The sequence below is a fragment of the Sarcophilus harrisii genome, chromosome 1 (assembly GCF_902635505.1).
Source record: "Sarcophilus harrisii chromosome 1, mSarHar1.11, whole genome shotgun sequence".
Taxonomy (NCBI): domain Eukaryota; kingdom Metazoa; phylum Chordata; class Mammalia; order Dasyuromorphia; family Dasyuridae; genus Sarcophilus; species Sarcophilus harrisii.
Window position 1 is genome coordinate 476,855,924 of NC_045426.1, and position 24,716 is coordinate 476,880,639.

The 24,716-nt window shown below is 35.5% G+C and overlaps 1 protein-coding gene across 1 annotated transcript in view; it reads right to left on the minus strand.

Moving 5' to 3' along the window:
• The window catches only part of MAPRE2 (microtubule associated protein RP/EB family member 2), a 193,795-nt gene extending 169,748 nt beyond the window's left edge, over positions 1–24,047 (minus strand). The window contains exon 1 of the mRNA XM_012541338.3: positions 23,954–24,047. The gene's annotated coding sequence lies outside the window, so the exon portion shown is untranslated. The remainder of the gene's footprint in view (positions 1–23,953) is intronic.
• Between the last annotated feature and the right edge of the window lie 669 nt (positions 24,048–24,716).

A 24,716-nucleotide genomic window follows, 5' to 3' on the forward strand; every position in this document is an offset into this window, starting at 1 on the left:
ATCAATGATGAAGCATGTTATCAACTCCTTAATAAGAGGGTGAAAGGTACATTTTCTGACATGGCTACTGGGTAGACCAATTTTAATCCACATGAGCCTACTCTGGATTGGAATTAGTTCTCTCTTTATGATGATCCTAAGATGAAATTAATAAAATAAGTCAACAGATGTTTCCTAAGGTTAAAAAAAGAAATTAAGCATTGATATTGAGGGTCCTTATAATTTATTTCAGTAAGGCTTCAGAGAAAAGGCTTTCTCATAGAATAGTAAACATCAAAATCAACTTTTTTCTTTTCTTCTTTTTCAACATATTGGCCTGACTTTTTTTTTATGATATTATCTCTGAAATGCTAAATATAAGAAACTCACTTATTCTACTTGTAACTTACTCTGATGATTGCACTGTGCTTAGAATCATAGTTTCAGAGATGAAGGGACTTCACAGATTCTCTGATTGAGCCTACTCGCTTTAGAGATTAGAAGATGGATGCCCATGGGGTGATGTGATTTGCTAGAGACAGAGTAGAAAGAGGCAGAACAATAACCAAAATCCAGGCCACCCAATTCACCATCTGGGCAACTTCATTATGTTCATAGACCTAAAACAATGAAATCTGACTTTACTCTTAAACAAAAGTAACCTCGCAACATCAAATAAGGCTGATATAAATTCTGGAAGATAAAAGAATTAGGACTTTTTTGGTTCAATCTCCCCACCCTCCAGGAAGAATTAGGACCATAAGAGGGTCTTTCCAGTCATATAAGATATTGAATCAGAGATCTAGTTATGTTAAGAATGTTTTGTCCAACCCTTCATTTTAGCAACAAGGAAAGTCAAGCCCAAGGAGATTAAATGACTTGCCTCAAGTGAAGTAATTGGCATCAGAGGTGAGATCTGAACCCAAGTCCATGGACTCCAGGAGTCATGTTTTCATTGAGTCAAGCATTATTTTTTTTTGAAGCAATGACTAGACAATGAAAATTTAAATGGATTTTTTTAAAAAGCCTGATGTTTAATTTTTTATTTTTATTTATGAATTTTGAGAGGTCTTCTCAGGATAGTCAGTATGTCTTTTTGATGGCATTTTTGAAGCAATTTGTAGTATCATTGTAAGTATTTCCATTTATCATACAGATCCCAACCCATTCACCTTTGCCCAAGCAGTATGAATACTGTTTATGTCATATATAAAATTTGCCATAGGGAAACAAATATCCAGAGGATCTTTGTCCCATTATTTTGATATTATGGGCTTACCAATGGACATCAAAACCATTTGGTACTAAGAAATAAAGTAGTTGATCAGTGGAATAAGTTAGGTTCACAAGACTCAATAGTCAATGACTATAGTAATCTAATGTTTGATAAACTCAAAGATCCCAGCTTCTGGTTTAACAACTAACTATCTGACAAAAATTGTTGGGAAAATTGGAAATTAGTATGGCAGAAACTTAAGTCTTTGAATCACACCTAATATCCTATACCAAGGTTGAAATGGGTTCATGACTAGACATAAAGAATGATATTATAAGCAAATTAGAAGAACAAAGTATAGTCTACGTCTCAGAAATGTAGAGAAGGAAGGAATATAGGACCAAAGAACTAGAGTACATTATGGAATATAAAATGGATAATTTTGATATTAAATTAAAAAGATTTTTGTGCAAACAAAACCAATGCAGACAAGATTAGAAGGAAAAATTTTTTTTTACATCGAAGAGTTCTGATAAAGGCCTCTTTCTTTCTTTTCTTTTCTTTCTTTCTTTCTTTTTTCTTTGCTGAGGCAATTGGGGTTAAGTGACTTGCCCAGAGTTACACAGATAGAAAGTGTTAAGTGTCTGAGACTAGATTTGAACTCAGGTTCTCCTAAATTCAGGGCTGGTGCTCTATCCACTGCACCACCTAGCTGCCCCAAAGGCCTCATTTCTAAAATAGAGAATTAATTCAAATTTATAAGAATTCAAATCATTCTCCAAGTGATAAATGGTCAAAGGATATGAACAGAATTTTCAGATGAAGAAATTAAAACCATTTATAGTCATATGAAAAAATGCTCTAAATCATTATTGATCAGAGAAATGCTAATTAGGACAACTCTGAGGTACCATTACACACTTCTCAGAATGGCTAAAATGACAGGAAAAAATAATGATGAATACTGGAAGGGATATGGGAAAACTGAGGCACTAATACATTACTGGTGGAGTTGTAAACTGATCCAACCCTTCTGGAGAGAAATTTGGAATTATGACCAAAAAACTATCAAACTGTGACCTTGGTCCAGCAGTATATCTACTGGGCTTGTATCCCAAAGAGATCATAAAAAAGGGAAAAGGATCCACATGTGTAAAAGTGTTTATAGCAGCCCTTTTTGTAGTGGCAAGAAACTGGAAGCTGAGTGGATGCCCATCATCTTTTTGTTGTTATACATGTCTCTTTCGAAATCCTTTATTCTACATTTCTATGAAATTCTTCGTGTGTAATGTATTACAACCTACTTTTGTCCAGAACTTCTAAAAGTCTTAAGTATATATCTTTGATAATTTACACTTCAAATTTTCTATTTCTAAATGAATTACATTTTCTAGTAGATTAGGATATTTCCCTCATATTGTATACCATTTAACATAACTTACAACCCTTCAGTCAAAACAAATGGCTCCTATAATGATTTAATTTGATATGAAAAATGGGGGAGAAAGAGAAGCCAACTTACATATGTAATGAAATAATGATCAGTATATATGAAGGTTTAATTAAACTTTTTAATATATATCTTTTATTATTTTACTTATTGTATTTTAAAAATATTAATTGTGAATTGCTTCTAATTCAATATAAACAGTAATAAATCTAATGTCACAGAGTTCAACTTCATAATCCATAAAGTAGACATACCTCAAGTTATTTTCTCCTACACAATGTTATTCTTTGTCCTTTGTTTTTTAAAACAATCAATGATATCATAGGTTTGTCTTGCTTTACACATGAATTGAATCTATGTGAGGTAGAGCTGCACAAGGTCAACAGTTTTAATCTCTTTTCCAGAGGCATAAAAATTTGGATAATTGTCAGGATAACTGGCAATAGCCCAGGATGCAGTAAATGACTTTGGTGTCTTTGATGGCTGACAAAGTTCCAAGTGCTCCACAGCACTTGTTTCAATTGTCTTCATGGCTATTGAAATAAATTGTTCTTATCCACCTGTTCTGTGGGGAACGTTTTCACATTCTTACAGGAGACATTCCATAATTCTCCAAGAAGATTGAAACCTATTGATTGCCCTCAACCTAGTTCAGCCAGTCTGCTGAGATAGTTTACTAGGGTGTGAATGCTGTACATGTTACAGGTTCTTGGAACCACAGGTAAGAGTTGGGTGAATTGGGTGGGATACCAAAGGCTCACCAAATGAGCAACAGTGAAAAATGGTCTTCACCTCACCTCATATCAAAGGTGCTAGTCCTCATGAAAACCCCACAAACCTCCCATCATAAACACTAATAATCACAACTCAATTGTAGGTGCAGTGGATAGATTACTGTGTCTGAAGTCAGGAAAACTCATCTTTCTGAGTTCAAATGCAACCTCAGATATTTAATAAACTGTGTGACCCTGGGCAAATCAGTTAACCCTGTTTGCCTCAGTTTTCTCATCTCTAAAATGAGCTGGAGAAGGAATGGCAAATAACTCTAGTACCTTTGCAAAGAAAATCCTAAATGAGATCATGAAGAATTTAATATGATTAAAAAATGTTTGAACAAAACAAATCTATGTGTTCTATCATATAAAATCAAATTTATTTTGCCAATAAAGCAAAAAGCATTATGCTTGAAACTACTGTTATTTCCGATTCATCTTTCTGAGTATTCCTCAATTGTGATGGCCATTGTATATGTAGATATTATAAATGTGGTGATGGGCCAATGAAGACCCAATCCTTAGAATATATAGGGATTTTGTTCCTTTTATTGAATCACAGAGAATAAAAATATTGTGAGTGGTTCCAATCCAAGGTATAGAACTTTGGAAACTTGTTTTTCATTATGCTCGACTGAAGGGCTGGCAACAGAGATAAAAGAACCAGTGACTCAGGAGGTGATGACTTGGGAGGAACTGAATTTGCAAACAAAACAGAAGTCCCAATGATCTCTCAGTCTCTTATCTTCTCTGGTGACTGGGGATAAGGATTTCTGGGAGCTGCCAAGAGGAGAAGGAAAAGTATCTCACTCTTTCTCCCATCTCAGATGCATTGATCCATAAACACACAGTACCTCCATTTTTTTTTTTTTTTGGTGTTTATTCTTTCTGGGTATTAGGTGAATGACTAGTCCAAGATGGAAATGTAAATCAATGTAAAAATACAGTTACTTAAGGATGGTACCTAAGGATATCATGAACTTCAGAGATGATGCCCCTTTGTGAAAGAATTGATAGCAATGGACTTTAGAAAGGCACACTGACCTCAGAGCTAATCTAAGGAGAAGTTATGAAGGGGAACAAAATGAAGAAAAGATTTCTAGAACTAGGATTCACAAGTATTTTGGCATACATGTTCTCAGCATACATGACTTTCTACTGTTATGCTTTACACTCATTTCCCCCAGGAACCAGCTTATTCCCCAACTGGGGAAATTGTTTTTAGAACAACTGTTCTAGCTATGTGTTCTCAGTAAACCTTTCTTAAAAAACTAATAGAGTTTGGTTGATTAATAATTAAGAACACAGTGGGGCTCCAGAACTACAATGTTAGACACCGCTACCTCCTTGAATTGGTCCTATAACCTCAAGGAGAAAAGTAGTCAGCTACCTAATCTGTGAACTATCATTATGAGCTGAAAGAGTGGTCCCAGAGGAAGTATTACATATACATAAACAAGTTGATAGCAAGTGATACAATTCAAATTTTATAGATGTGGAAACTGAGCCTGAAAGAAGATAGATGATTAAACTGATAAGGATATCATTGGTTGACCAGGATTAGAACTCCAAGTTCCAACCCTAGATTTAGGGTAAAAAATATATACAAGGATAAGAAATAAACTTGAAATGCTTTGCTTCTGCAGCTTCAGGCATGATATAAAAATAATACTTTTTTTCTAAGATTTGAAGAGCATTTTACATTATCATTTGATCATAATCTCCTGAAAATATGGGTTGTAGAAGAATGGTACCTGAAAAAGATGAAATTTGTTTAAAACAGCTGGAACTGTTCTTTGTAGAGCACTGGTCATCATGAATAGAGGGAGCAGGATCAAAGTCCCACTGCTAGAATCTCCTTTCTACTTTGTGAGCCCAATGATGTCATAAACAATTCAGAAAGTTTTAGACTTTCTACTCTAAAACTTGTTATATTTCTTGTCCTCTACATTTTACAATGCTTAGCCTTACTCCCAATCACAAGTTCTACACTCCATTTCCCCTTTCCTTCCTTCAAATACTATATTCAATCACAGTCACTTTACCTCCTCTATGATTCCTTTTGGTCTAATAAAATAAAAGATGGTTACAAGACAGGATGAGACAGACAGACTGATGAACAGATGGGATCCCTTTAAGAGGTACATGCAGAGGGCAAAATGTATTTAAAGAAAAGGCTTCTAGGAGTGCATTCTTTTCTTTGTGTGTGTTCTCTGTTCTAAAGATCGCATCATTTTTTATTTCTAGGGACAAGCAGAAAACAGATGGCATATTTTACAAAATGAATTAACCTGTGACTCATGCTATTGTGCTTTCTTAATAAATTTAACTCAATAATTCAGTATGCTAATGGGCAATGTCTTCTTTTCTAATTTAAAAAAATGTAATACAGTGTGAGAAAAAAGGAAAGTAATTTATTGATTTCATAAGGAACAGAAGTCAGCAGTCAGAAATGCTAAGAGTCAGTCCAAGACTAATTTCCAGGAGCCAGAAAATTTTTATTTCTTAACTACTAGCTAGAAGTAGAGCATCCATTCCATTGATTTATTTTATTTGATTTTAAAATGTTAACATGAACCTCTCAAAAACAAGTATTGGTGGGGAGAAGAAAAAGGGAAAAGAAAAGTTTGGATAAGCTAGAGTGAAGAATTTTAGAGCTGAATGGGATCTTTGATAACATTTAATTTATTACCTGTGGGACCCTTAGCTATGTTACTCAAAATCTCTGTGACACAATTTCCTCGATAATAAAACTGAAAAATAAGATTAAATAATACAGTTTCTGTTGCCTCTAAACCTAGAATAAAATATAAAATCAAATTAGCATTTAAAAGTTTTTTTTTCACAATGTGATTTCCATCACACAAATAAAGACAGATAAACAAATGGAGATGTAAAATTGCTCATGGATAGGTCAAGTCAATATAATAAAAATAACAATTCTAACAAAGCTAATTTACCTATTTGTTTTAGCAAACTACTAAGTAATTATTTTATAGAGCTAGAAAAAAATAACAAAATCAAGTTGGAAGAATAAAAGATTAAAATGTCAAGGAAATCAATGCAAAAAAATGTGAGGGAAGGCAGCCTAGCAGTACCAGATTTCAAACTATATTTATTACAAAGTGATAATCATGAAAATAATCTAGTAGGGGCTAAGAAATAAAGTTCTGGATCAGTGAAATTGATTAGGTACACAGTATATAGGAGTAAATAACCAGAGTAACCTAAAAAAAAAACTGCAAAAATTTTAATACTGACATAGTATACAAACTTAAATTTTATCAAAATTTTATTTATTGTTTGTGTAGCTTAACCCAAAGCAAAGCACTGAAAATGCTTAGATGGGCTTTAATCAGTCCCATAAGCACAAAGGTTTGGTCCTGGCCTTACTGTTAATTTTTATTTGTTTGATAAACCCAAGAACTCACTATTTCACAAAAATTGCTAGGAAACTAGGAAGCAGTTTGGCATAAAGGAGGCAAAAATCAACATCTCATACCATATGTTGAGATAAGGGCAAAACAGGTACATGACTTAGAAATTAGGTTGATAAGTAAATTAGGAAGGACAGAAAAATCTATGGGTACTGGAAGAGTTTATGATGGGAAATAGGATTATGGGAAGTAAAATAATTTTAATTGTTATCATTTGATTATAAATTATTCAAATTTGAAAACTAATGCATCCAAAATTAGAAGGAAAACAGGAAGCTAGGAAAGAATTTTTTTCCTAATAAAGGTCTCATTTTTCAAATATTTAGGGAATTCAGCCAAATTTATAAAAATACAAACCATTCCTCAACTAATAATCAAAGGATGTAAACAGGTTTCAGGAGAAATCAAAGTTATCAAGTCATATGAAAAAATGGTCTAAATCACTACTGATTGGAGAAATGCAAATTAAACTATTCTGAAATGCCAACTCACACTTATTAGGTTAGCTACTATGACATAAAAGAAAAAAGACAAAAGCTGGAGGGAACATGAAAAAATAGACATTAATGCACTATTGGTGGAATTCTGAAATGGTCCAACCATTGTGGAGAACAATTTGGAATAATGCCTAAAGATCTAAAAAACTATGCAAACTCAGCAATAAATACTACCAGATATGTATACCAAACAGATCAGAGAAATGGGAAAATGATATATATATATTTTAGCAGCTCTTCTTTTGGTGGCAAAAAACTGAAACTGCAGGGGATGCTCATCAAATGGGGAATGACTGAACAAGTTATGGTATATGGTTGTTATGGAATAATATTGTGTTGTTAGATATGATGGGGGAGAAAAACCTGGGAAGACATATATGAATTGATGCAAAGTGAAATGAGCAGAACCAGATCTCTGTACATAATAACAACAATAGTGTAATGATGATCAACTATGAAAGATTATTCCCAACAAGACAATGATCTAAGGCAATTCCAAAGGACCCATGATGAAAAATGCCATTTATCTCCAGAGAGAGAAATAATAAAGTCAGAGTGAAGCATACTTTTTACTTTATTTTTCTTGGCTTTGTTTTATTCATGTTTTATTTTTCAACATGGCTAATATGGAAAATGTTTTGAAGAACTTCATGTATATAAGTGATATTAAATTGCTTGCCTCCTCAAAAAAGGAGTAGGAAGAGGAAAGAAGAGAATTTGTAACTCAAAATTTTTAAAAATGAATGTTAAAATTTTTTTACATGTAATTGGGAAATATTTAATGAAATAAATACAAATATATGCAAAAACATGTCTAATATGGAAATAAGTTTTCCATGACTTCACATGTTAAAAAAAAAAAATCAACAAAAACAAAAAGTACTTCCATCTACTTTCCCACACAATACACATTTCTCCTATTCACTCAGACTTAGTTACAGGCAAATAGGCTTTTCTTTTCCTTGAACTTGCCATTCTATTTTTCACTTTCATGTCTTTGTAGAGGAAGAACTCTCATTCTTGGAATAAACAATGACTTCACCTTTGTCTTTCAAAATCTTGAGCTTCCATCTCATCTATTGTTCCACCTCCTACAGAAGCTTTTGCAGATCCTGGAAGATCTTAGTTCCCTCCTGCAAATTATCAGGAATGTCTGAGATTCCACTTCACACCCACCATAATAACAAAGTAGAGAAAAAGGGAAAAGGACTTGCTGAAGAGGTTGGAGGTTAATGAATGGCTGGTGGAATTATAAACTGATCTAAACCACCTGGGAAGCAATTCGCAAGGAGGAACAAAGAGCTATTAAAATGTGCATACTTTTTTTTTTAACCTAACTAAAACCACTACAATATCTATTCTAAAGAAAAGAAAGGGGAAAAAAAGGACTCGTGCAAAAATATGTAGAGAAGGTCTTTTTTTGTGGTAGAAAGGGATTGGAAATAGGATCCGCTTATCAACTGTGGATGGCTGAACAAAAAATGGTACATGAATGTGCCGAATACAATTCTATAAGATGAGCATATTATAATATGTATATGTAATGATGAAGAGGACAGTAGCAGAGAAATCTGGAAAGACTATTATCTTGTAGATGAAGAGTAAGTTGAGAGAACCAGCAGAACAATTTTTACAATAACAACAATACTATAAAGACAATTTTGGAACACTTGGGAATCTGTTCAACCCAATGACCAATCACAATTCTACAGCACTTCAGAGGAAACATGCTGCTCATCTCTGGATACAAAGGTGAATGCAGATTGAAACATTTTTCTGGATATAGTTAATTCAGGGAATTATGTTGTTTGACCATATGTGTTTGTAATAGTTTTTTTTTTAATTAAATTTTTTATTTTCTCAATGGATACAGGAAGAATGGGATGAGATAAAGTGGTGGATAATCATTTGAAAACAAAAAATAATTTTAAAAAATATCATGCATGTACTTTTATCTGTTTATATGCTATTTTTTCCAGTAATTTTAATTCCTTGAGGGAAGGAACTGTTTACTAGTTTTATGAATATGCTGTCAGTGTCTTGCAAAGAACAGATACTAAAATGCTTGGTGGATTGCATTGCATAATCTTTTCAATTTCCTTTCAATTCTAACCTCAGTGAGGTTATTCCCACTGATCAAATTCAATGAGTTTTTTTGCATATGTGAATATGCTGGATACAAGAAAAGTACTTCAGTAACTTGCCTAATGTTAAATGTTATATAGTAACAGGTCTGAGACTACAACCAGGGTTTCTGACTCTCAGATAATTTGGTTATAAAGAAAAATAAGATGATAATATTAATGAGTTTTTTGAAATAGTGTTGAATGATTCAAAGATGAATATATCTGTAAAAAGTTTTGCTTTTCATCAAGAAAAGAGAGACAATCTACTCTTGTTTCATGTCCATTTCTACTTTTCTTTAAACACTCTAGAGCAGAAAGTGAAGAACCTTTTTTTCTGTCAAGGATCATTTGAATATATATAACATCATTCATGCACACACAAAATTATCAACTTAGAGTATTCAACCATACCTAGCTTTCAGCTTATCACCACCTGTATCTGCCTTAGCAAACAATTTTGCCAGCCTTATATAGCTGATGAACCAGAAATCCCCCATCCCTGCTCTAGAGCAAGGCTTCTTAAAACTTTTTCTACTCAATCCCTTTTCACTTGAGGAATTTTACATGATGTTAGATAGGTATTAAAATAAAATATACAAATCAAACATTAATACTAATGAATCATAATTTCAAGACCCTCACATTTAGTTAAGAGACCCCATATGGCATTATGAATCACAGTTTAAGAAGCTGGGTTCTTCTAAAGGACCCTGCTTCCTCCAGCTTTTGTTCAAGTAAAATTTCTATTTCCCTTTCTCCATTTATAATAATTTCTAATTGCCACTTAAATGTTTTTTTCCATTATTTTCCATTGAAATCTTATATGTCTGTCTCTCTGTGTGTGTGTATCAAATATTGTCTTAGTACTTGTTACCTTCAATAATAAATACTTCTACTTTGCAGATGGATAAAATGAAGCAGAGAAGGCCAGTTTCTCAACTAAAATCATACTAATCTATCATTTAGCAGCATTAGAACCCCAAAGAATTATTTAACAGAGAACAAATCTGTAATATTTTGGTGTGGAAAAAAAAGAAAAAAAAGCTTTCCCTAAAATGTCAAATTCCATGATCAAAGTTATATTTTATCAAAAGGCTTTTTTTATTTCAAACTGGATGTCCTGGAGACATCTCAAATTTAACATATCAAAAATAGAACTTCTCCTTCCCTCCCTCAGGTCCCAGATTCATCTCTCTTCTAAACATTTCTATTTCTGTAAAAAATACCATCCCTTTTCTAGTCCCTTGAGTTTGTTGCCCTGATGTTACTGTTGATTTCTTACTCTCCCTCATCCCAAATATCCAATTATTTGCCAAATCTTATTATAACAAAATCTTACCTTAATAACTGACATCTCTTGAATGCAACCCTCGCTGTGTTCTCATACAACCACCACTTTTAGTTCAAGCTTTTATTACCTGATACCTACTGTCACTGCCTCCTAACTGATCTTCCTTTCTCACCTCCCTCCCCAACTCCAGTCCTGTGATGACTTTTCTTAATTATGGAAATAAGCATGCCACTCCCTTATTCAGTCAATTCTAGTAGTTCCTTCCTGTGTCTAGGCTCAAATACAAACTTCTCGGTTGGTTTAACTTTTAAAGACCTTCTCAACTTGTCCCTAACTTATCTTTTCTGTCTCATTACACATTACTTCCTTCTCCCTCACTAAACATTTATGACCAATTGAGCTTCTCTCTCTTCTTCACAAAGAGTACTCATTCTCTTATCCCTTTGCCAAAATACTGGCTATTCTTCTTTCCAGAAATGTACTTCCCTTTTTTTCTTCCCCTTCTAATGTTCTTTATTTCTTTTTTCTCTCTTCATTTCTTTCTCCCCTTCTCTTTCTCTTCCTGTTCCTCTCTTCCTATTTTTCTTTTCTCTCCATTTCTTTCCCTTTCGTTTCCTCTTTTTTCTCTTTCCTTTTTTCTTTTTCTCTTTTTCCCTCCTTTTCTCTCTCTCTTCTGTCTTTATTCTCTTTGCTTCCCCTCTCTTCCTCCCTCCCTCCTTCCCTCCTTTCCACCTTCCATCTTCCTTCCTCCTTTCCATCTCTCTCTCTCTAACCCAATGTCTGGTAAGACAGTATGTGATTAATAAATTATTGTTGATTAGCTCATGGAATTTTGAAAGAAAATACCTACTGTTGATGGTATTCACTACTTGGAAAAGGTGGCTCAGTTGGGAAGTATGAACACTATTCTATGTAGCCTCTTATATAGCTAACTTCTGAGAAGATCTAATCTCAGTCCTTTGCAATTAACACTGCACTCATCACATGTTTGAGAAGTATGGAGTTTACAATAAAAATACAAACTACCATCAACCTAGATGTAAAATTAAGCCCCTCCCTTGTATAAAATTGAACCCAATTACCTCAGAATGAGACCTCAAGTAAGTTCCATATATTTCTTTGGTACCACACATCATTATGGAATAGTAGTGAGAAAGGCAAAGAAATAGACCACCAGGTTTTCTTCCCTGAAAATTGCATCCTTTAACATAATTGCTCTCTTTCAATCATGGGGTCTCTGTGCTTTATTGTCCTGGCTGCCAGTCAGCAGTACCAGGAGGCACTGGTTCCTTTCAAATAATGGCAAACAACATCCTTCTGGCAAACAAACATTTCTTGTTATTTGGCTCCACAACTTGACTTCAAAGCCCTTATTTACCATTTCCCTGCTACTTGACAACAGCATTCGCTGCTGAGTATCCTTTTGTTTAACTTTCATGGCTAACATATTCACATCCTAACTCTTCACAATATGTAGCTACCACCACATGACTGCTGCCTTGAGTGATAAAGAAAGATGTCTAAATCTCAATGGCCATTTTTCCTTTTTTTCTGCTTCATATGTGCTGGCAACTTTAGAAACAAAAAATTTCCTGCTCTTAATTATTTAGGACTTTAAATCATCATATGAACACAAAATTTTGAAATTACTATCCTTATGTTTTCTCATGGCATAAAGAGGATCCTGATTTCTTGAAGGCTAACCAAGTGAAATGAAAATGCTAGAAGGTTCTTCCAAGCAGGAAAGCTAAACAGGAGGAAAAAAAAAGCATTCTGGCAATGGGTTATGGGTCTGTCATTTGAGGACCAGCTTAGGTAAATTCATGCAGGATCATCCCCAGGAAAATTACTTCAGGATGATGAAATTTTCATCAACAGCAAGTCATAGAAATCATCTGCTATGGTACAGAGACTACATAATCTTCATTTAGAGAATGCCCATTCCCTAGAATATTGCCATGAAAGAATATGAATTACTATGTCAGATTGCTTGCTGTCTTAAGGAAATAGAGGGAAGGAAAAAAATTTGGAACTCAAAATCTTACAAAAATGAATGTTGTAAACTATCTTTACATGTAATTGGCAAAATAAAGTACTATTGAGGAATTGAAAAAAAAAAGATTTACAAAAAAAAAGAGAAAGAATATGGTTTAAAAGAATTCAGTTACACCAAGGAAAAACAGGCTTGGATTATCTATTCCTATCTTGAGGCCTAACATTTACCTCTTCTGGCTCTCAATTTCTTCTTGACTTGAGTAAATTGGACTAAATGATTTTACTCAAGCCCCTTCACTTCTAACATTGTATAACTAAATACATAGTTCCTAAAAAGAGGCAGACCAGTCTAAAGAAAATCAAATAGTATGTCCCAAAGAAATTAAACTGTCACTCCTTTCACCAATTATTGTTTTAAATGTTTTATAGCAATTGTGTGTGTGTGTGTGTGTGTGTGTGTGTGTATATATACAGCCTTTCTCAATGGTGCTTATGTTGCTTTCCCCATGGTTTTGGGGAAGTAGAAAAAAAATAACTATTAGCAAAGGTGAATTTAGCCTGACTGAACTAGCTGGTAAGAATAAATCTGGGAGTCTGAAAGAGTGAGCAAGCTAAAGGTTTTGTGACTAAGCATTAATATGATCTCAAAAGGAGAGTTTAAAAATCATGTCTAATTTTTCCAACACATATTCTTCTTATTGTAATGGCAGAACTGGCTTTGAATATGAACAGGGTTTGTGAACAAGGAGAAAAAAATCCTTTGATGTGCCCAATCAGAAAAGAGTGTCTGTACCTACAAATACTACAGCTGAAGAATATTTAGACACCAAATTAAAATAAGCATTAGATTTACTGATTTTTTTTTAAATTAAATGTCTGTGTAGTTAGCTCAGGTTTCACCAGTGCCTAACACATAAGTGTTTACTGAATTGAAATGAATAAATGTTTACTGAATTGAAAGGAACAACAACAATAAAAATCCAGGTCTTATTGCAGATCATTCTATAAAACTATAGAGTTAGAAGACCTGTAAAAAGAAAAGATATATTCTCTAAATTACCTACAAAATAAATTAATGAGCAATTTCCCCACTTCCCATATTCAGAGCTAGAGAGAGAGATGACCTTAGTGATGGTCATCTCTCATTTAACAAATGAAATAACAGAGGCATCAAGAAGCTAAATATGTCTTAAGTGGCAGAATTTGGATCTGAACTTAAGTCTTTCAACTCAAATCAACTCTCCCATTTTTTTTAATGCTTCCTAGGAAAAGTGGTGAGCTAGAAACATAGGCAATGGACTTCAAGTCAAGAATATCTGCATTCAAGCCTAGTCACTGTCATTTACTAGCAAGGCACCTATTCTTTCTGAGCATCATTTCCATATTTACAAAAAGGGGAATACTTACACCCCATACTACCTACTTTGATCAAGGGGAATACTTACACCCCATACTACCTACTTTGATCAAAGGCTGTTATAAAGCTTAGAGAAAATAAAGTACTTTGCAAATTTTAAAAAGTTATATAAATGTCAATAATTATCACTATTAAATTTACTATCAGCAGTCTTAAAAGTTTAAAAGTATAGACTGTTGAGATTCAAAAGGAGACCCTAAAAGGTTAGGGTTGCAAACAGGTGTCAAGATGTGTCCCAAAACAACTTGCAGGCTTGAACCCATCTCCAAGTCAAGGGGCAAATTTTAATGTAATTGTAACCAATTGAATCAACACCAATTGAAACAGGCTACCTTTCAAAAGAATTTAGCAAAAAACTTCTTTAGCAAGAAGCAAAACAAATAAATTCTTTTCTTCTGACACTGAGAAGGCTTAAAAAAAAATAAACTAGAGTTCATGACTGAGTGTGTATCACAACATAGTATTTTTGCTTTATTTTGTTGTTGTTTGCTTGCATTTTGTTTTTTCCTCCTTTTTTCTTTTTAATCTGATTTTTCTTGTGCAGCATAATAATTATGGAAATATACATAGAAGAATTGCATATGTTTAACATATATTGAATTACTTGCCATATGAGGGAGGGGGGTATGGGAAAGGGAGGGAAAAATTTTGAAAAACAAGGTTTTGTAAGGGTGAATATTGAAAACTATGCATACACACACACATACATACTTTTTTTTTTTTTTTTTTTTGCTGAAGCAATTGGGGTTAAGTGACTTGCCCAGGGTCATACAACTAGGAAGTGTTAAGTGTCTGAGGCCACATTTGAACTCAGGTCCTCCTGACTTCAGGGCTGGTACTCTATCCACTGCACCATCTAGCTGCCCTCTATGCATATATTTTGAAAATAAAAAAGCTTTTTAAAAAACTTAAAAACTGGGGTGTAGGAACTTTTTAAAAAATTTGTTTAAAATATATTTTGATAATTATATTTCAATATAAAAAGTTTCCTTTATATTCCTATGTATTTTATTTTTCATGTTCTAGCCTGGTGTGGGGGGGGGGACAGGAAGCAATTAGGGTTTAGTGTCTTGCCTGGGGACACACAGCTAGTAGGTGTTAAGCATCCTGGCCAGATTTGAACTCAGTTACTCCAAGGTCTGCACTGTATCCACTATGTCAAATCTAGCTGCTCCAGTCCCTTAAAAATTTTTATTATTTAGATTACTGGTTTTTAAAGCTATTTAGTTTTACTATTTAGATTAATGGTTTTTAAAGCATTATTCTGAGACAAGGTCCATGACATACACAAAAAAGCTAAGAACCCTCATTTCAAAGAAACCCTCAGAGATCGTTATGAACTACCAAACAGTTTAAAACTAACAGTTTAGATCGGAAAAAAAGTGGAAGTTCTTTTAACAGAAGGAAGTTTTGTAAAGACACTTCAAATCATCTTAAACAAGTTCTAACTAATGAAATTATTCCAGGAGTTTCCCAATTTCAAACTTCCCTTCTTCAACATTTATTTTATCATATTTATGTAGAGGTTGTACAGATGGCAAATGAACTAATGACTATCTCAAATCCAATACAATCCCATGTTTCCTTGATTATTTACAAGTCTTAACAATTAAACAAAATCAGCTATGCCATAGAACTATTTTTCAGCTAAATTTCCAATCAGAATCAAAGCCATCTATAACAGAATGTAGAATAATTCTTGACCCTTGTTAGTGATTGTATTAATATTCTATTAAGTTACTTAATGTCATCCATCAGCCAAAGTGAAATCTAAGTAAAAATCTGTTTGTGGTTTCATATCCTTAAGATAAAACACGTTCTTTTTGGAAAAATAAAACATTGAGTTGCAGCAATGGTAAATTAGTTTCCTTTTTTTTTTTTTTTTTTTAAACTGAATTTAAGTCCTATAGTCAAAATAAAATTTCTGGAATAAACATTGACGATTGTAACACTAACTCATGGAAGGCTCTAATATGTGAAAATACACTCTTAACTTTAACCTTTGAAGCAATGACAGGCTAAATTTCTTTAATGCATTGGTTGGGATTTCTCTTTTCTAGAAAAGCATACTTATCTGACAGGCAACCCTTTTAAGACCATAAGTTTGGAAAGAGTGCTAATGTGGCTTAATAGAAAGAATTTACTTAACTGAGAACTTCCTATATATCAATTAAATCACAGGTCCAGTCCTTAGTCCTACTCCTACTCTATACTCAGATATCTGTGAACATGCTGCTTTTCCCTAGCAGAATACAAGTTTCTTTTTTTTTTATTTTTAAATGTATTTAATATGCTTCAAAGAATTACACGGTTAACCTATATCAGATTGTTTGTTCTCTTACAGAGGGGGTAAATGAGGGAAGGAGGAAAAAAAATTTGGAACACCCAATTCTTACAAAAATGAAATATGGAAGACTATTTTGATATGCATTTGGAAAAATAAAATGCTATTGAGAAAAAAGATGAAAATAAAAAATGTATTTAAAATTAATTTTTATCATCTACTCAATATCTACTTGACAACATTTTGATTTCCATTTTTTCTCTCCCCCTCTCCCTTCCCATTGTCCAAGACAGCAATTGATATGATATAAGTTATACATGTACCATCATATTAAACATATTTCTATAATTAATCATGTAAAAGAATAAGGGTTTTCCTTTCAAAAAGGAAAAACCACAAGAAAGAAAAAATCAACAAAAAAAGCAATGCATCAATCTGCATTCATACTTGACAATTCTTTCTCTGAACAGAATGTCAGTTTCTTGAGGGCAGGGGCTACCCCATTTTTGTCTCTATATCTCCAATACCTAGGACAGTGCCTGATATATAGCAAGTGTTTAATAATACTTATTGAGTATTATTGGTTCTCATTTTGGAGTAAACTTAATAGTACATTTTAACCATTTACTGCAGTTAGAAAATCAGTTTCTATGCATGTAAATGTGACATAACTTGTATAGTTAAAATTATTTCAAGGATATATATTCCCCAAACTGGGAGCTATGGATTTAATGCCTGCTATTGATATTTATTTAGGTTCAGAAATTTACTTTCTGACCAAACTAGTTAAATTAGGAAATCAATTTGTCTCTTCTGCAAATTAATATATAAATGATGGGATAGGAAAGCAAACACTCTGTGGGATTAGAAGAGCTGTAATACTTAATACTTAATTCAGGAACATTAATTGTGTCATCATTAGGTGGAAAAATTGAGGACTAATGTTTTAATTCAATATTGAGCTATTTTAATAAATAGACTGTATTGCACTGGAATTAATGGAGCAGAGGGTGAGGGTGAGTCTAGAGAGAATCTTATTGTTTTGTCCTTAATATATAAAAATATATCAACAATAAAAAGCTGTTTTTATTATGTGGTTTTTGTAAATGAGTTTCTCCGGAAGCAAATGTACTCATAATTTTGAATAAGTAAAATTCTTTGGTTTACTATAATTTTAATATTCTTCGCATGTGTTGTATATTTATTGTTCAAATGAATTTTGTAGAAGTAGCAGGTGTGAAGTATCAGAATCAGATATCCTCCTATCTTAGTTAAGCTTCAAATCTTCAATGACTAAATTCAGAGGATCCCTAATTTGGATTAATCAGAAGCACTAATTTGAATTACTCATTGGAGAAAAAGGGATAAATTGCAGAATTTCTTTTTTTTAATGCTGTTTTATTACCATTACAAGTTGTACCTTTTCTTGTAACAGATTGTAACCTTAGTTTGAAATCCAGAGAGTTCCTGATTTAAAGACTAGATAATGGTTTGTAATTACATAGTGATAGCTTATAAATTCAGTTCAGATTTTGTCCAAAGCACAAAATTTCTATACATATGAGTCATATTCATTAAGACACATCATGATAAAATGGTATTTGGAGTTCAAATTTAGATCATATCACTTACTTCTTATGTGAGCAATTAACCATTCTGGATTACCTAACTATTCTTTCCATTCTAAAGCTATGATCCTCTGAGGTTTTTCTCTGACTGTATATATTCTACTATGGATCACCAAAATAATCAGAAAGTTATTTGTAGATGGTTTGGGAAGGGAAAGAATTGATATACGTTATCAGGACATATGAATATAATTTTGCAAATGTCTAAATTCAAAAGAGAACAGCTATTTGGTGCAGTGGATAAAATATTGGACCCAGAGTCAGGAAGACAAGAGTTCAAATTTGGTCTCAGATACTTAGTAGACAAGTCATTTAACCATTTACCTTAGTTTCTTCATTTTTAAAATGAGCTAGAGAAAGAAATGGCAACCCACTCCAGTATCAGTGCTAATAAAATACCAAATGGGGTCACAAAGAATCCAATATTACTGAACAAAACAATAACAGCTTCAAAAGAAGTGGAAGTAGACTAAAAAAATGCTCTCAAGATATGGTAATCAATAATCTGCTTGACCTTATTTTGTGAGAAGTAACATAATAAATATGAGTGCCTCTTCACTTGCTACCTCTTCCCCCTGCAATAACTTTAAAGTTTTGGAGCAAATTTAATTTTATATGACTTTATTCAAATTTTTTTGGTTTGTTTTGCAGTGGTTAAAGTAGGAGATAAATTGGGAGAAGGGATGGCTCATTATGGTGGTAAAAAACTGGAGGACAGAGGAAGCAAAACCTGGATTCAAATCCTGCTTCTCACATGGACACATATGATTCTGGGCAAGTCACTTATTTTTCTCAATATTCCAATCAATCCTCTAAAACTAAAAACTGCAGAATAGGTATTGATTTGCAATGATATTTACCCCAAATTCTACTCCTCCTGCCCACCAAAAAAAAAAAAACCAAACAAACAGGTTTGAATGTCTCAAAAAAAAAAAAAAAAGAAAAAGAAAAAGAAAAAATCTGTGGGAACAGAGGAGAAAAGAGGAGAAAATATTATTTGACTGATATTGTCCTCCTGGGATTTTAGGGTGAACTGTGGAATAGTTTCTTCTCTGCCCTAGCCATCTATTCCCATATTAGTGGAAGTGACACTTGCAAGACAAAGAACTTTTTCATCTTTGCTTTTAGAAAACCTAGATCCAAATTTATTCCACTGTTGTGGGTATCAGCAATGTTCTCAGGTGTCTGGGTGAGGGTAGTTCCTCATCCTTTAAGATTATAGATTTGAAGGTAGAAAGGACCATGTTTCCAAAGTTCTCATTTTAATATGGAGAAACTGAGGCATCAAAAATTTAAGTGACTTACTAAAGAAGACCTGGAGCAATTGCTGATACTGCTCCAACCTCAATGAAATTATTTTGATACAGCTGAAAGAACAATTGAACAATCACCCTGGAGTCAAAGACCAATATTGGTTCAGATCCAAATCTAATTGCATGGGTGACAACAGACTAACCAGTCACTTACCTTCCCTTTGCCTCAGTTTCTGTATTTGAAAAATGAGAAAGCTGAATTAGCTTCTGAAGTCTCATCTAGCTTTATGATCCTGTGAAATGCTATATTCCAAATTCTAAGGAGTAGATTAAAAATGATTTAAGTTGAAAGCTGTCAAGTATAATGAAAACATTACAAGTAAGGAAAAAGTTGAAAAAAAGCTAGAAAATGGTAACAATTGAAAAGGTGAGGTTTGGATAAAAACTGAAAGGCAACTGGAAAACATAAGGAAATAAAAGTTTAACTTTGTGGAAATTCTTGGTGTCAAGTTTACACATTGATTATAGGGATGGAATAAGCTTTTTTTTTTTCTTTTGTATGCTGCCACTGATGTATTGTTTTAGTCATGTCTCACTCTTTATGGTTCCATTTGGGGGTTTCTTTGCAAAGATACTGAAGTGATTTGTCCTCCATTTCCTTTTCCAGCTCATTTTACAGATGAGGAAAGTGAAGTAAACAGGTTTAAGTGACAACCAAGATCACAAAACTACTAAGTGTCTAAGACTAGATTTGAACTCAGATCTTCCTGACCCAGAGCTATATCTACTGCACTATGTGGATGCTTTTTTTCTCCCTTTATAATCTTTTCCAAAAGACAGTTTAAGGACAGCTAGATAATGCAGTGGTTAGAACATCAGCCCTAGAGTCAGAAGACTTAATACTTCCTATGTGACTATAGCCAAATCACTTAACCTCAACTGCCTCACCCCCAAAAGAGAGAAACAGAGATTTTTTTTTTAAAAAAAGAATTTTAAAAATCTCATTGTATCACAGAGAGGACCCTGCATTCTTAAAGACTGTTTCATATTCTGACATGTCACTCTACGTTGGAAAGATTTTGAGGTAGAAGATTATGCAACTATCATCAGAAGACCAGCTTAGAAAGGTTCACAAACAGAAAAGTGATCATAGAGTGATTTTTTTTTTTTAGATTTGTTTTATTTTGTTTTCAGTCACGTAACAGATTATCTACTAAGAGACAGGTTTGTGATTTCTTATCATGAAAAAAGTACCCACACATCAATGAAATGAGAGCAGTGAAAGATACTAAATTCAGCATCATATTTTGGGATTAATAAATGATATATATGGGTTAAAATTATTGATGAAAAGTCAAGCACAACACTTTCTATTTAAGTAAATCCTATTACAGGGCCTATGTTTAAGTGCCAGAAGGGGCCTTAGACATCATCTCATCAACTAACCAATCAATTAATGGATAAGCTTTTACTAAACACTTACTATGTAGGAGGCATTGTTATCTGAGGACCAGTCTAAATTATGAACCAATTCTGTCATTGTACAAGGCAGAAATTCAAATGGGGTTCTGAGAAATTTAGTGAGGTAATCAAGATCACAGAGGTAAGGGAGTGACAAAACCACTTTGAACCTCATGTCTTCTCTTTCTAAAATTAATGTTTAGTACTACTATCTGACTTATCCCCAGTAGTTTAGTAAAAAGCACAATGGAGGGATTCTGACAGACACAGTGGAAGAACAACCTAGGTGAATGATAGTACAGTCAGTAGAGTTTTTCTATACTAAAAAAAAATAGATGCTCACAAGAAGTATTATAAACCAACTTATCTATTGAAATATATTATAATTTCATTACCTTTTTTTAGTTATGGGTTTTTTTTGGGTTTGTTTTTTTTTTTTGGTTTGTTTTTACTTTTTCCCTGAATGACTGAGGTGAGAGTTCTAAATGAGACAGAGTAAGAGGGTGCTGATCTGGGAAGAGGCTCTGACAAGTGAACACATTGAAAAAAGAAAGCAATAAATAAAAATAATGTAATTTCCAAAGGAGCCTGGTATGTATAGATATGTAAATAGTTTAAATTATATAAATATATATAAGCCCCACCTCCAGTAATGTATGTGGCTACCTGGGGTGCATTTCCTATTAGGTTTTACTATCACACCAACTCTACATTAGTCACTACTTAGATGTAAAGTTTCTAGCACAAGTTCCTTAACAATGATGCATGAATTGAGTGCCATTCTGACAGCAATTTTCAGTCTTTTAAACAGGAAACAGAGCGCAGGGGGAGGATATTAAGGAAAAAGTCAAGTCCCATTGTCCTCAAAAAGACCATCAGTTTTCCAGTTCCAAAATATTCTATGGGCAGCATTAATATTATCAGTGTGACTTTTTTCTTTACCTACCCAAGTAGTCAAACTGGCATTTTCTTTGGCATAGCTGGTTTTCACTTGCTCAGTCAGTCGTCTTTTAAGAGCTTAGGAATTTCAATTCAAGGTGTGATGTCTTAAACTCACACAATGTGGGCCAGGGACACTCCCCAATCTTTCCAAAACTTTGTATTGCTGACACATCTCTCATTCCCAATGTTTAAATTAGTTTGGCAGAAAATCCCTCTGACTAAATGGGACACTGCTATGTCACATTAGCAAGCAAAATAGGTGCACTTCTGCTCGCTTGCACACTCTCCATGTGCGCTCTCTGTGTCTCTCCCTCTGTCTCTGTCTCCCCTTCTCTCCTCTCCCCACCCTCCTTCTTTTTAGGTCATATTTTGGAATTCTACTAAAGTGCCTAGGAGTATCTACTTCTTCATCCTTTGAAATTGTTTGAAAGTGGAATTTTCCTCTTTTATAAAATGGGAAAAGGTTAAGAGGCGACTAGTGTTCAAAATCAAAAATAAGTTTGGCCAATATCACACAAGTAATATATCACAGTTAACATTCAAACTCAGGTGCTGATTCTAAAGCAAGCTTTCCATAGAACCAGGTCGATCTTCTTTGTGGTTACTAACCACTCAAAAACATACTTTGTATTCCATAAGTAGCCCCGAAATCCTCTTTGAAGTACAGTAACAATAAATCTTAAGATAAGAACTAACGCCTACACACAAGGTAAGCAGGAACAATACCTCAACCGCCTCAGAATTGGCCTAAGGGCCGATACTATGCTAATCAAGACGAAGCCACCGAACCACCGGCTCTGCGTTGGGTTGGATGGACAAACCCTTTATTTTAATTAGTCACAAACTCATAGATCCTTAGATATAAACTAAAACCATCCCGCAAAGTTTACAGATCTACTTGCTCAAAAGGTCTGGATTTAGAAGGAGGACTAAGAGGAGATGATGTTCAGGGCAGTGGGATGTTAGATCCTCCAAAGATAGGGGTCCGAGTAATTTTTCAAGCACACTTTTTAAGAGCTTTAGAAGAGGGAGACCCTTTCCTGGTCTAACTTATAGTGTTTGCAACTTTTAGTAAAATAGTAACATTTGTAGAAGATCCCCAGAAACCAAAGGATCAGAGTGAAGAGGATCAAACAGTCAGGCCAGTGTCTTAAAGTCATAGGTACACTCCAGGTCTTCCTAAATCCCTTAAGGATCTTGTGTCCACGTTTTTCTCCTATGGCTCTCTCTTCACTGGCTTTATAAAACCGTTCAGATTAGGCAGGGACCTCTTCAAAGGTAGCTGGTGGGGATTTCCTGCTGTGCGTGGGGAACAGTCCTGTAGCTCTGGCCACAGCTCCCTAGCTACTCCTAGCAAGCTGAGCCAGTTTAATTCTCACTTTAATGAGCTAGCCAATTAATTTCCTCTCCTCCTCACTCGCGCGGAGCCAGAGCAGCCCGGTGAAATGCCGGGGCTGCCCAGTAAAAAGCGCAGCCCTCTCCGCCACCCTCCCCGCACCCCTCTATACCCCTTAAAATAGACAGCCACCAAGGGACGAGGAGATTCCGTCGGTTCCCGGTGCCAGACTTGGCCAAGGCGAGCGCAGGCTTCCCTGCAGCCCTGCCTCAGGGACTACTCCAAGGCGGAGACGGTGGGTGCAGAGAGGCAGAAGCAGAGACCCCCGCAAGATAGAGTCCCGGCGGCTTCCAGGGTCGAGAGTCCCTAAGCCTTACAGGACTTCCTGGTCAGCGCCCCGTTTGCTTTGCGCACCTCATGATAAGCTACCCCGGCGCCCAGGTAAGACGACTGCAACTAGGGAGCCAGGTTTCTGGTGCTGCTCAATCCTGTCTTACCAAGTCCCCAAGTCCCCTAGCCCCCAACTCCGGTCTCCCATCCCCGTCCCGGTCACTCCCGACGGCTCCTGCCAGCGTGGCAAGCCCGGGTGTCTGCTCAGAGCTCAGAAGGTGCGCAGAGCCCCTTAGCCGGACGGAGGAAGGCAGCCGGCGGGGCCGGGGCCGGGGCCGGGGGGGCTGTGCGCCCCGCAGCTTCCAGGGTGGCGACTCGCAACTTCTTGCACCGCTCGCCTCCGCGGTAGACGCTCCCCGCCGCCCCGTCCCTTTGCAGGGAGCCCGGCGGCTTTAGGAGAGGGATGCGGTTCCAAGGCGCGCGGAGGAGGGGAGAGGGCGCTGGGGGTACCCGCGGGGCTTCAGCGCACTTGACTCACCTGCTCTGCAGCCGCTGCCTTAGCTCTCCCTCGGCTGACAGCTGGGGGCTTTGTTTTCTCCACCCACCCAGGGCCTGCCTGGACGCTCCACCCCCGCCGCCCCACGTGACCCACCGCCACAGCCTCCGGGCGGATCCTCGCTGGCCTCCGCGGCAGAGGGCTAATTCCAGCGCTTCCCCTTGCAGGCAGATCCGGGGTGCGGAGGTGGTCACGGCTTCTGCCTAGCCGAGCTCTCCAGTGCCTGCATGATAAGGGGTGCTGGGGCAAAGACGTGGGCGGGAAGAGAGATGGGTGGGCGTGGCGCTGGAGCTCCAGCCTAGGGTCTGTGCAGTCCAAGTTGTTCGGGGTCCTAGGGGATGTGCTTGTCCCTTTGGGGATGATGAGAAGTGAGATTCTGTTCTGCAATCTGCGACATTAGCCTCAGCTGATGGAGAGCACCCCCAGAGGAGGCGAGGCTGAGGAGGTGCCCTGCGGAAAGGTTTGGGAGAGGGGGAATTGCAGACACATAGACTTCGACTTTAAGAAGTGAACACCAAAGCATGAAAACACTACGGTGTAATTCATGGGCTTATTTCATGGTAGATGCTTGCTATAATAATCGTGTTATGCTGCTTACATAATAACAAAAAAGTACTGTCCTGATTATTAAACTTGCTCATCATAACTGAAGAAGAATCATAATTAAGAGTAATAATAAGCTGAAATGTTTTGATGAAGCTTCTGGATATGTTTACTGTTGCTATTAGCATTTGGTTTCTTTTTT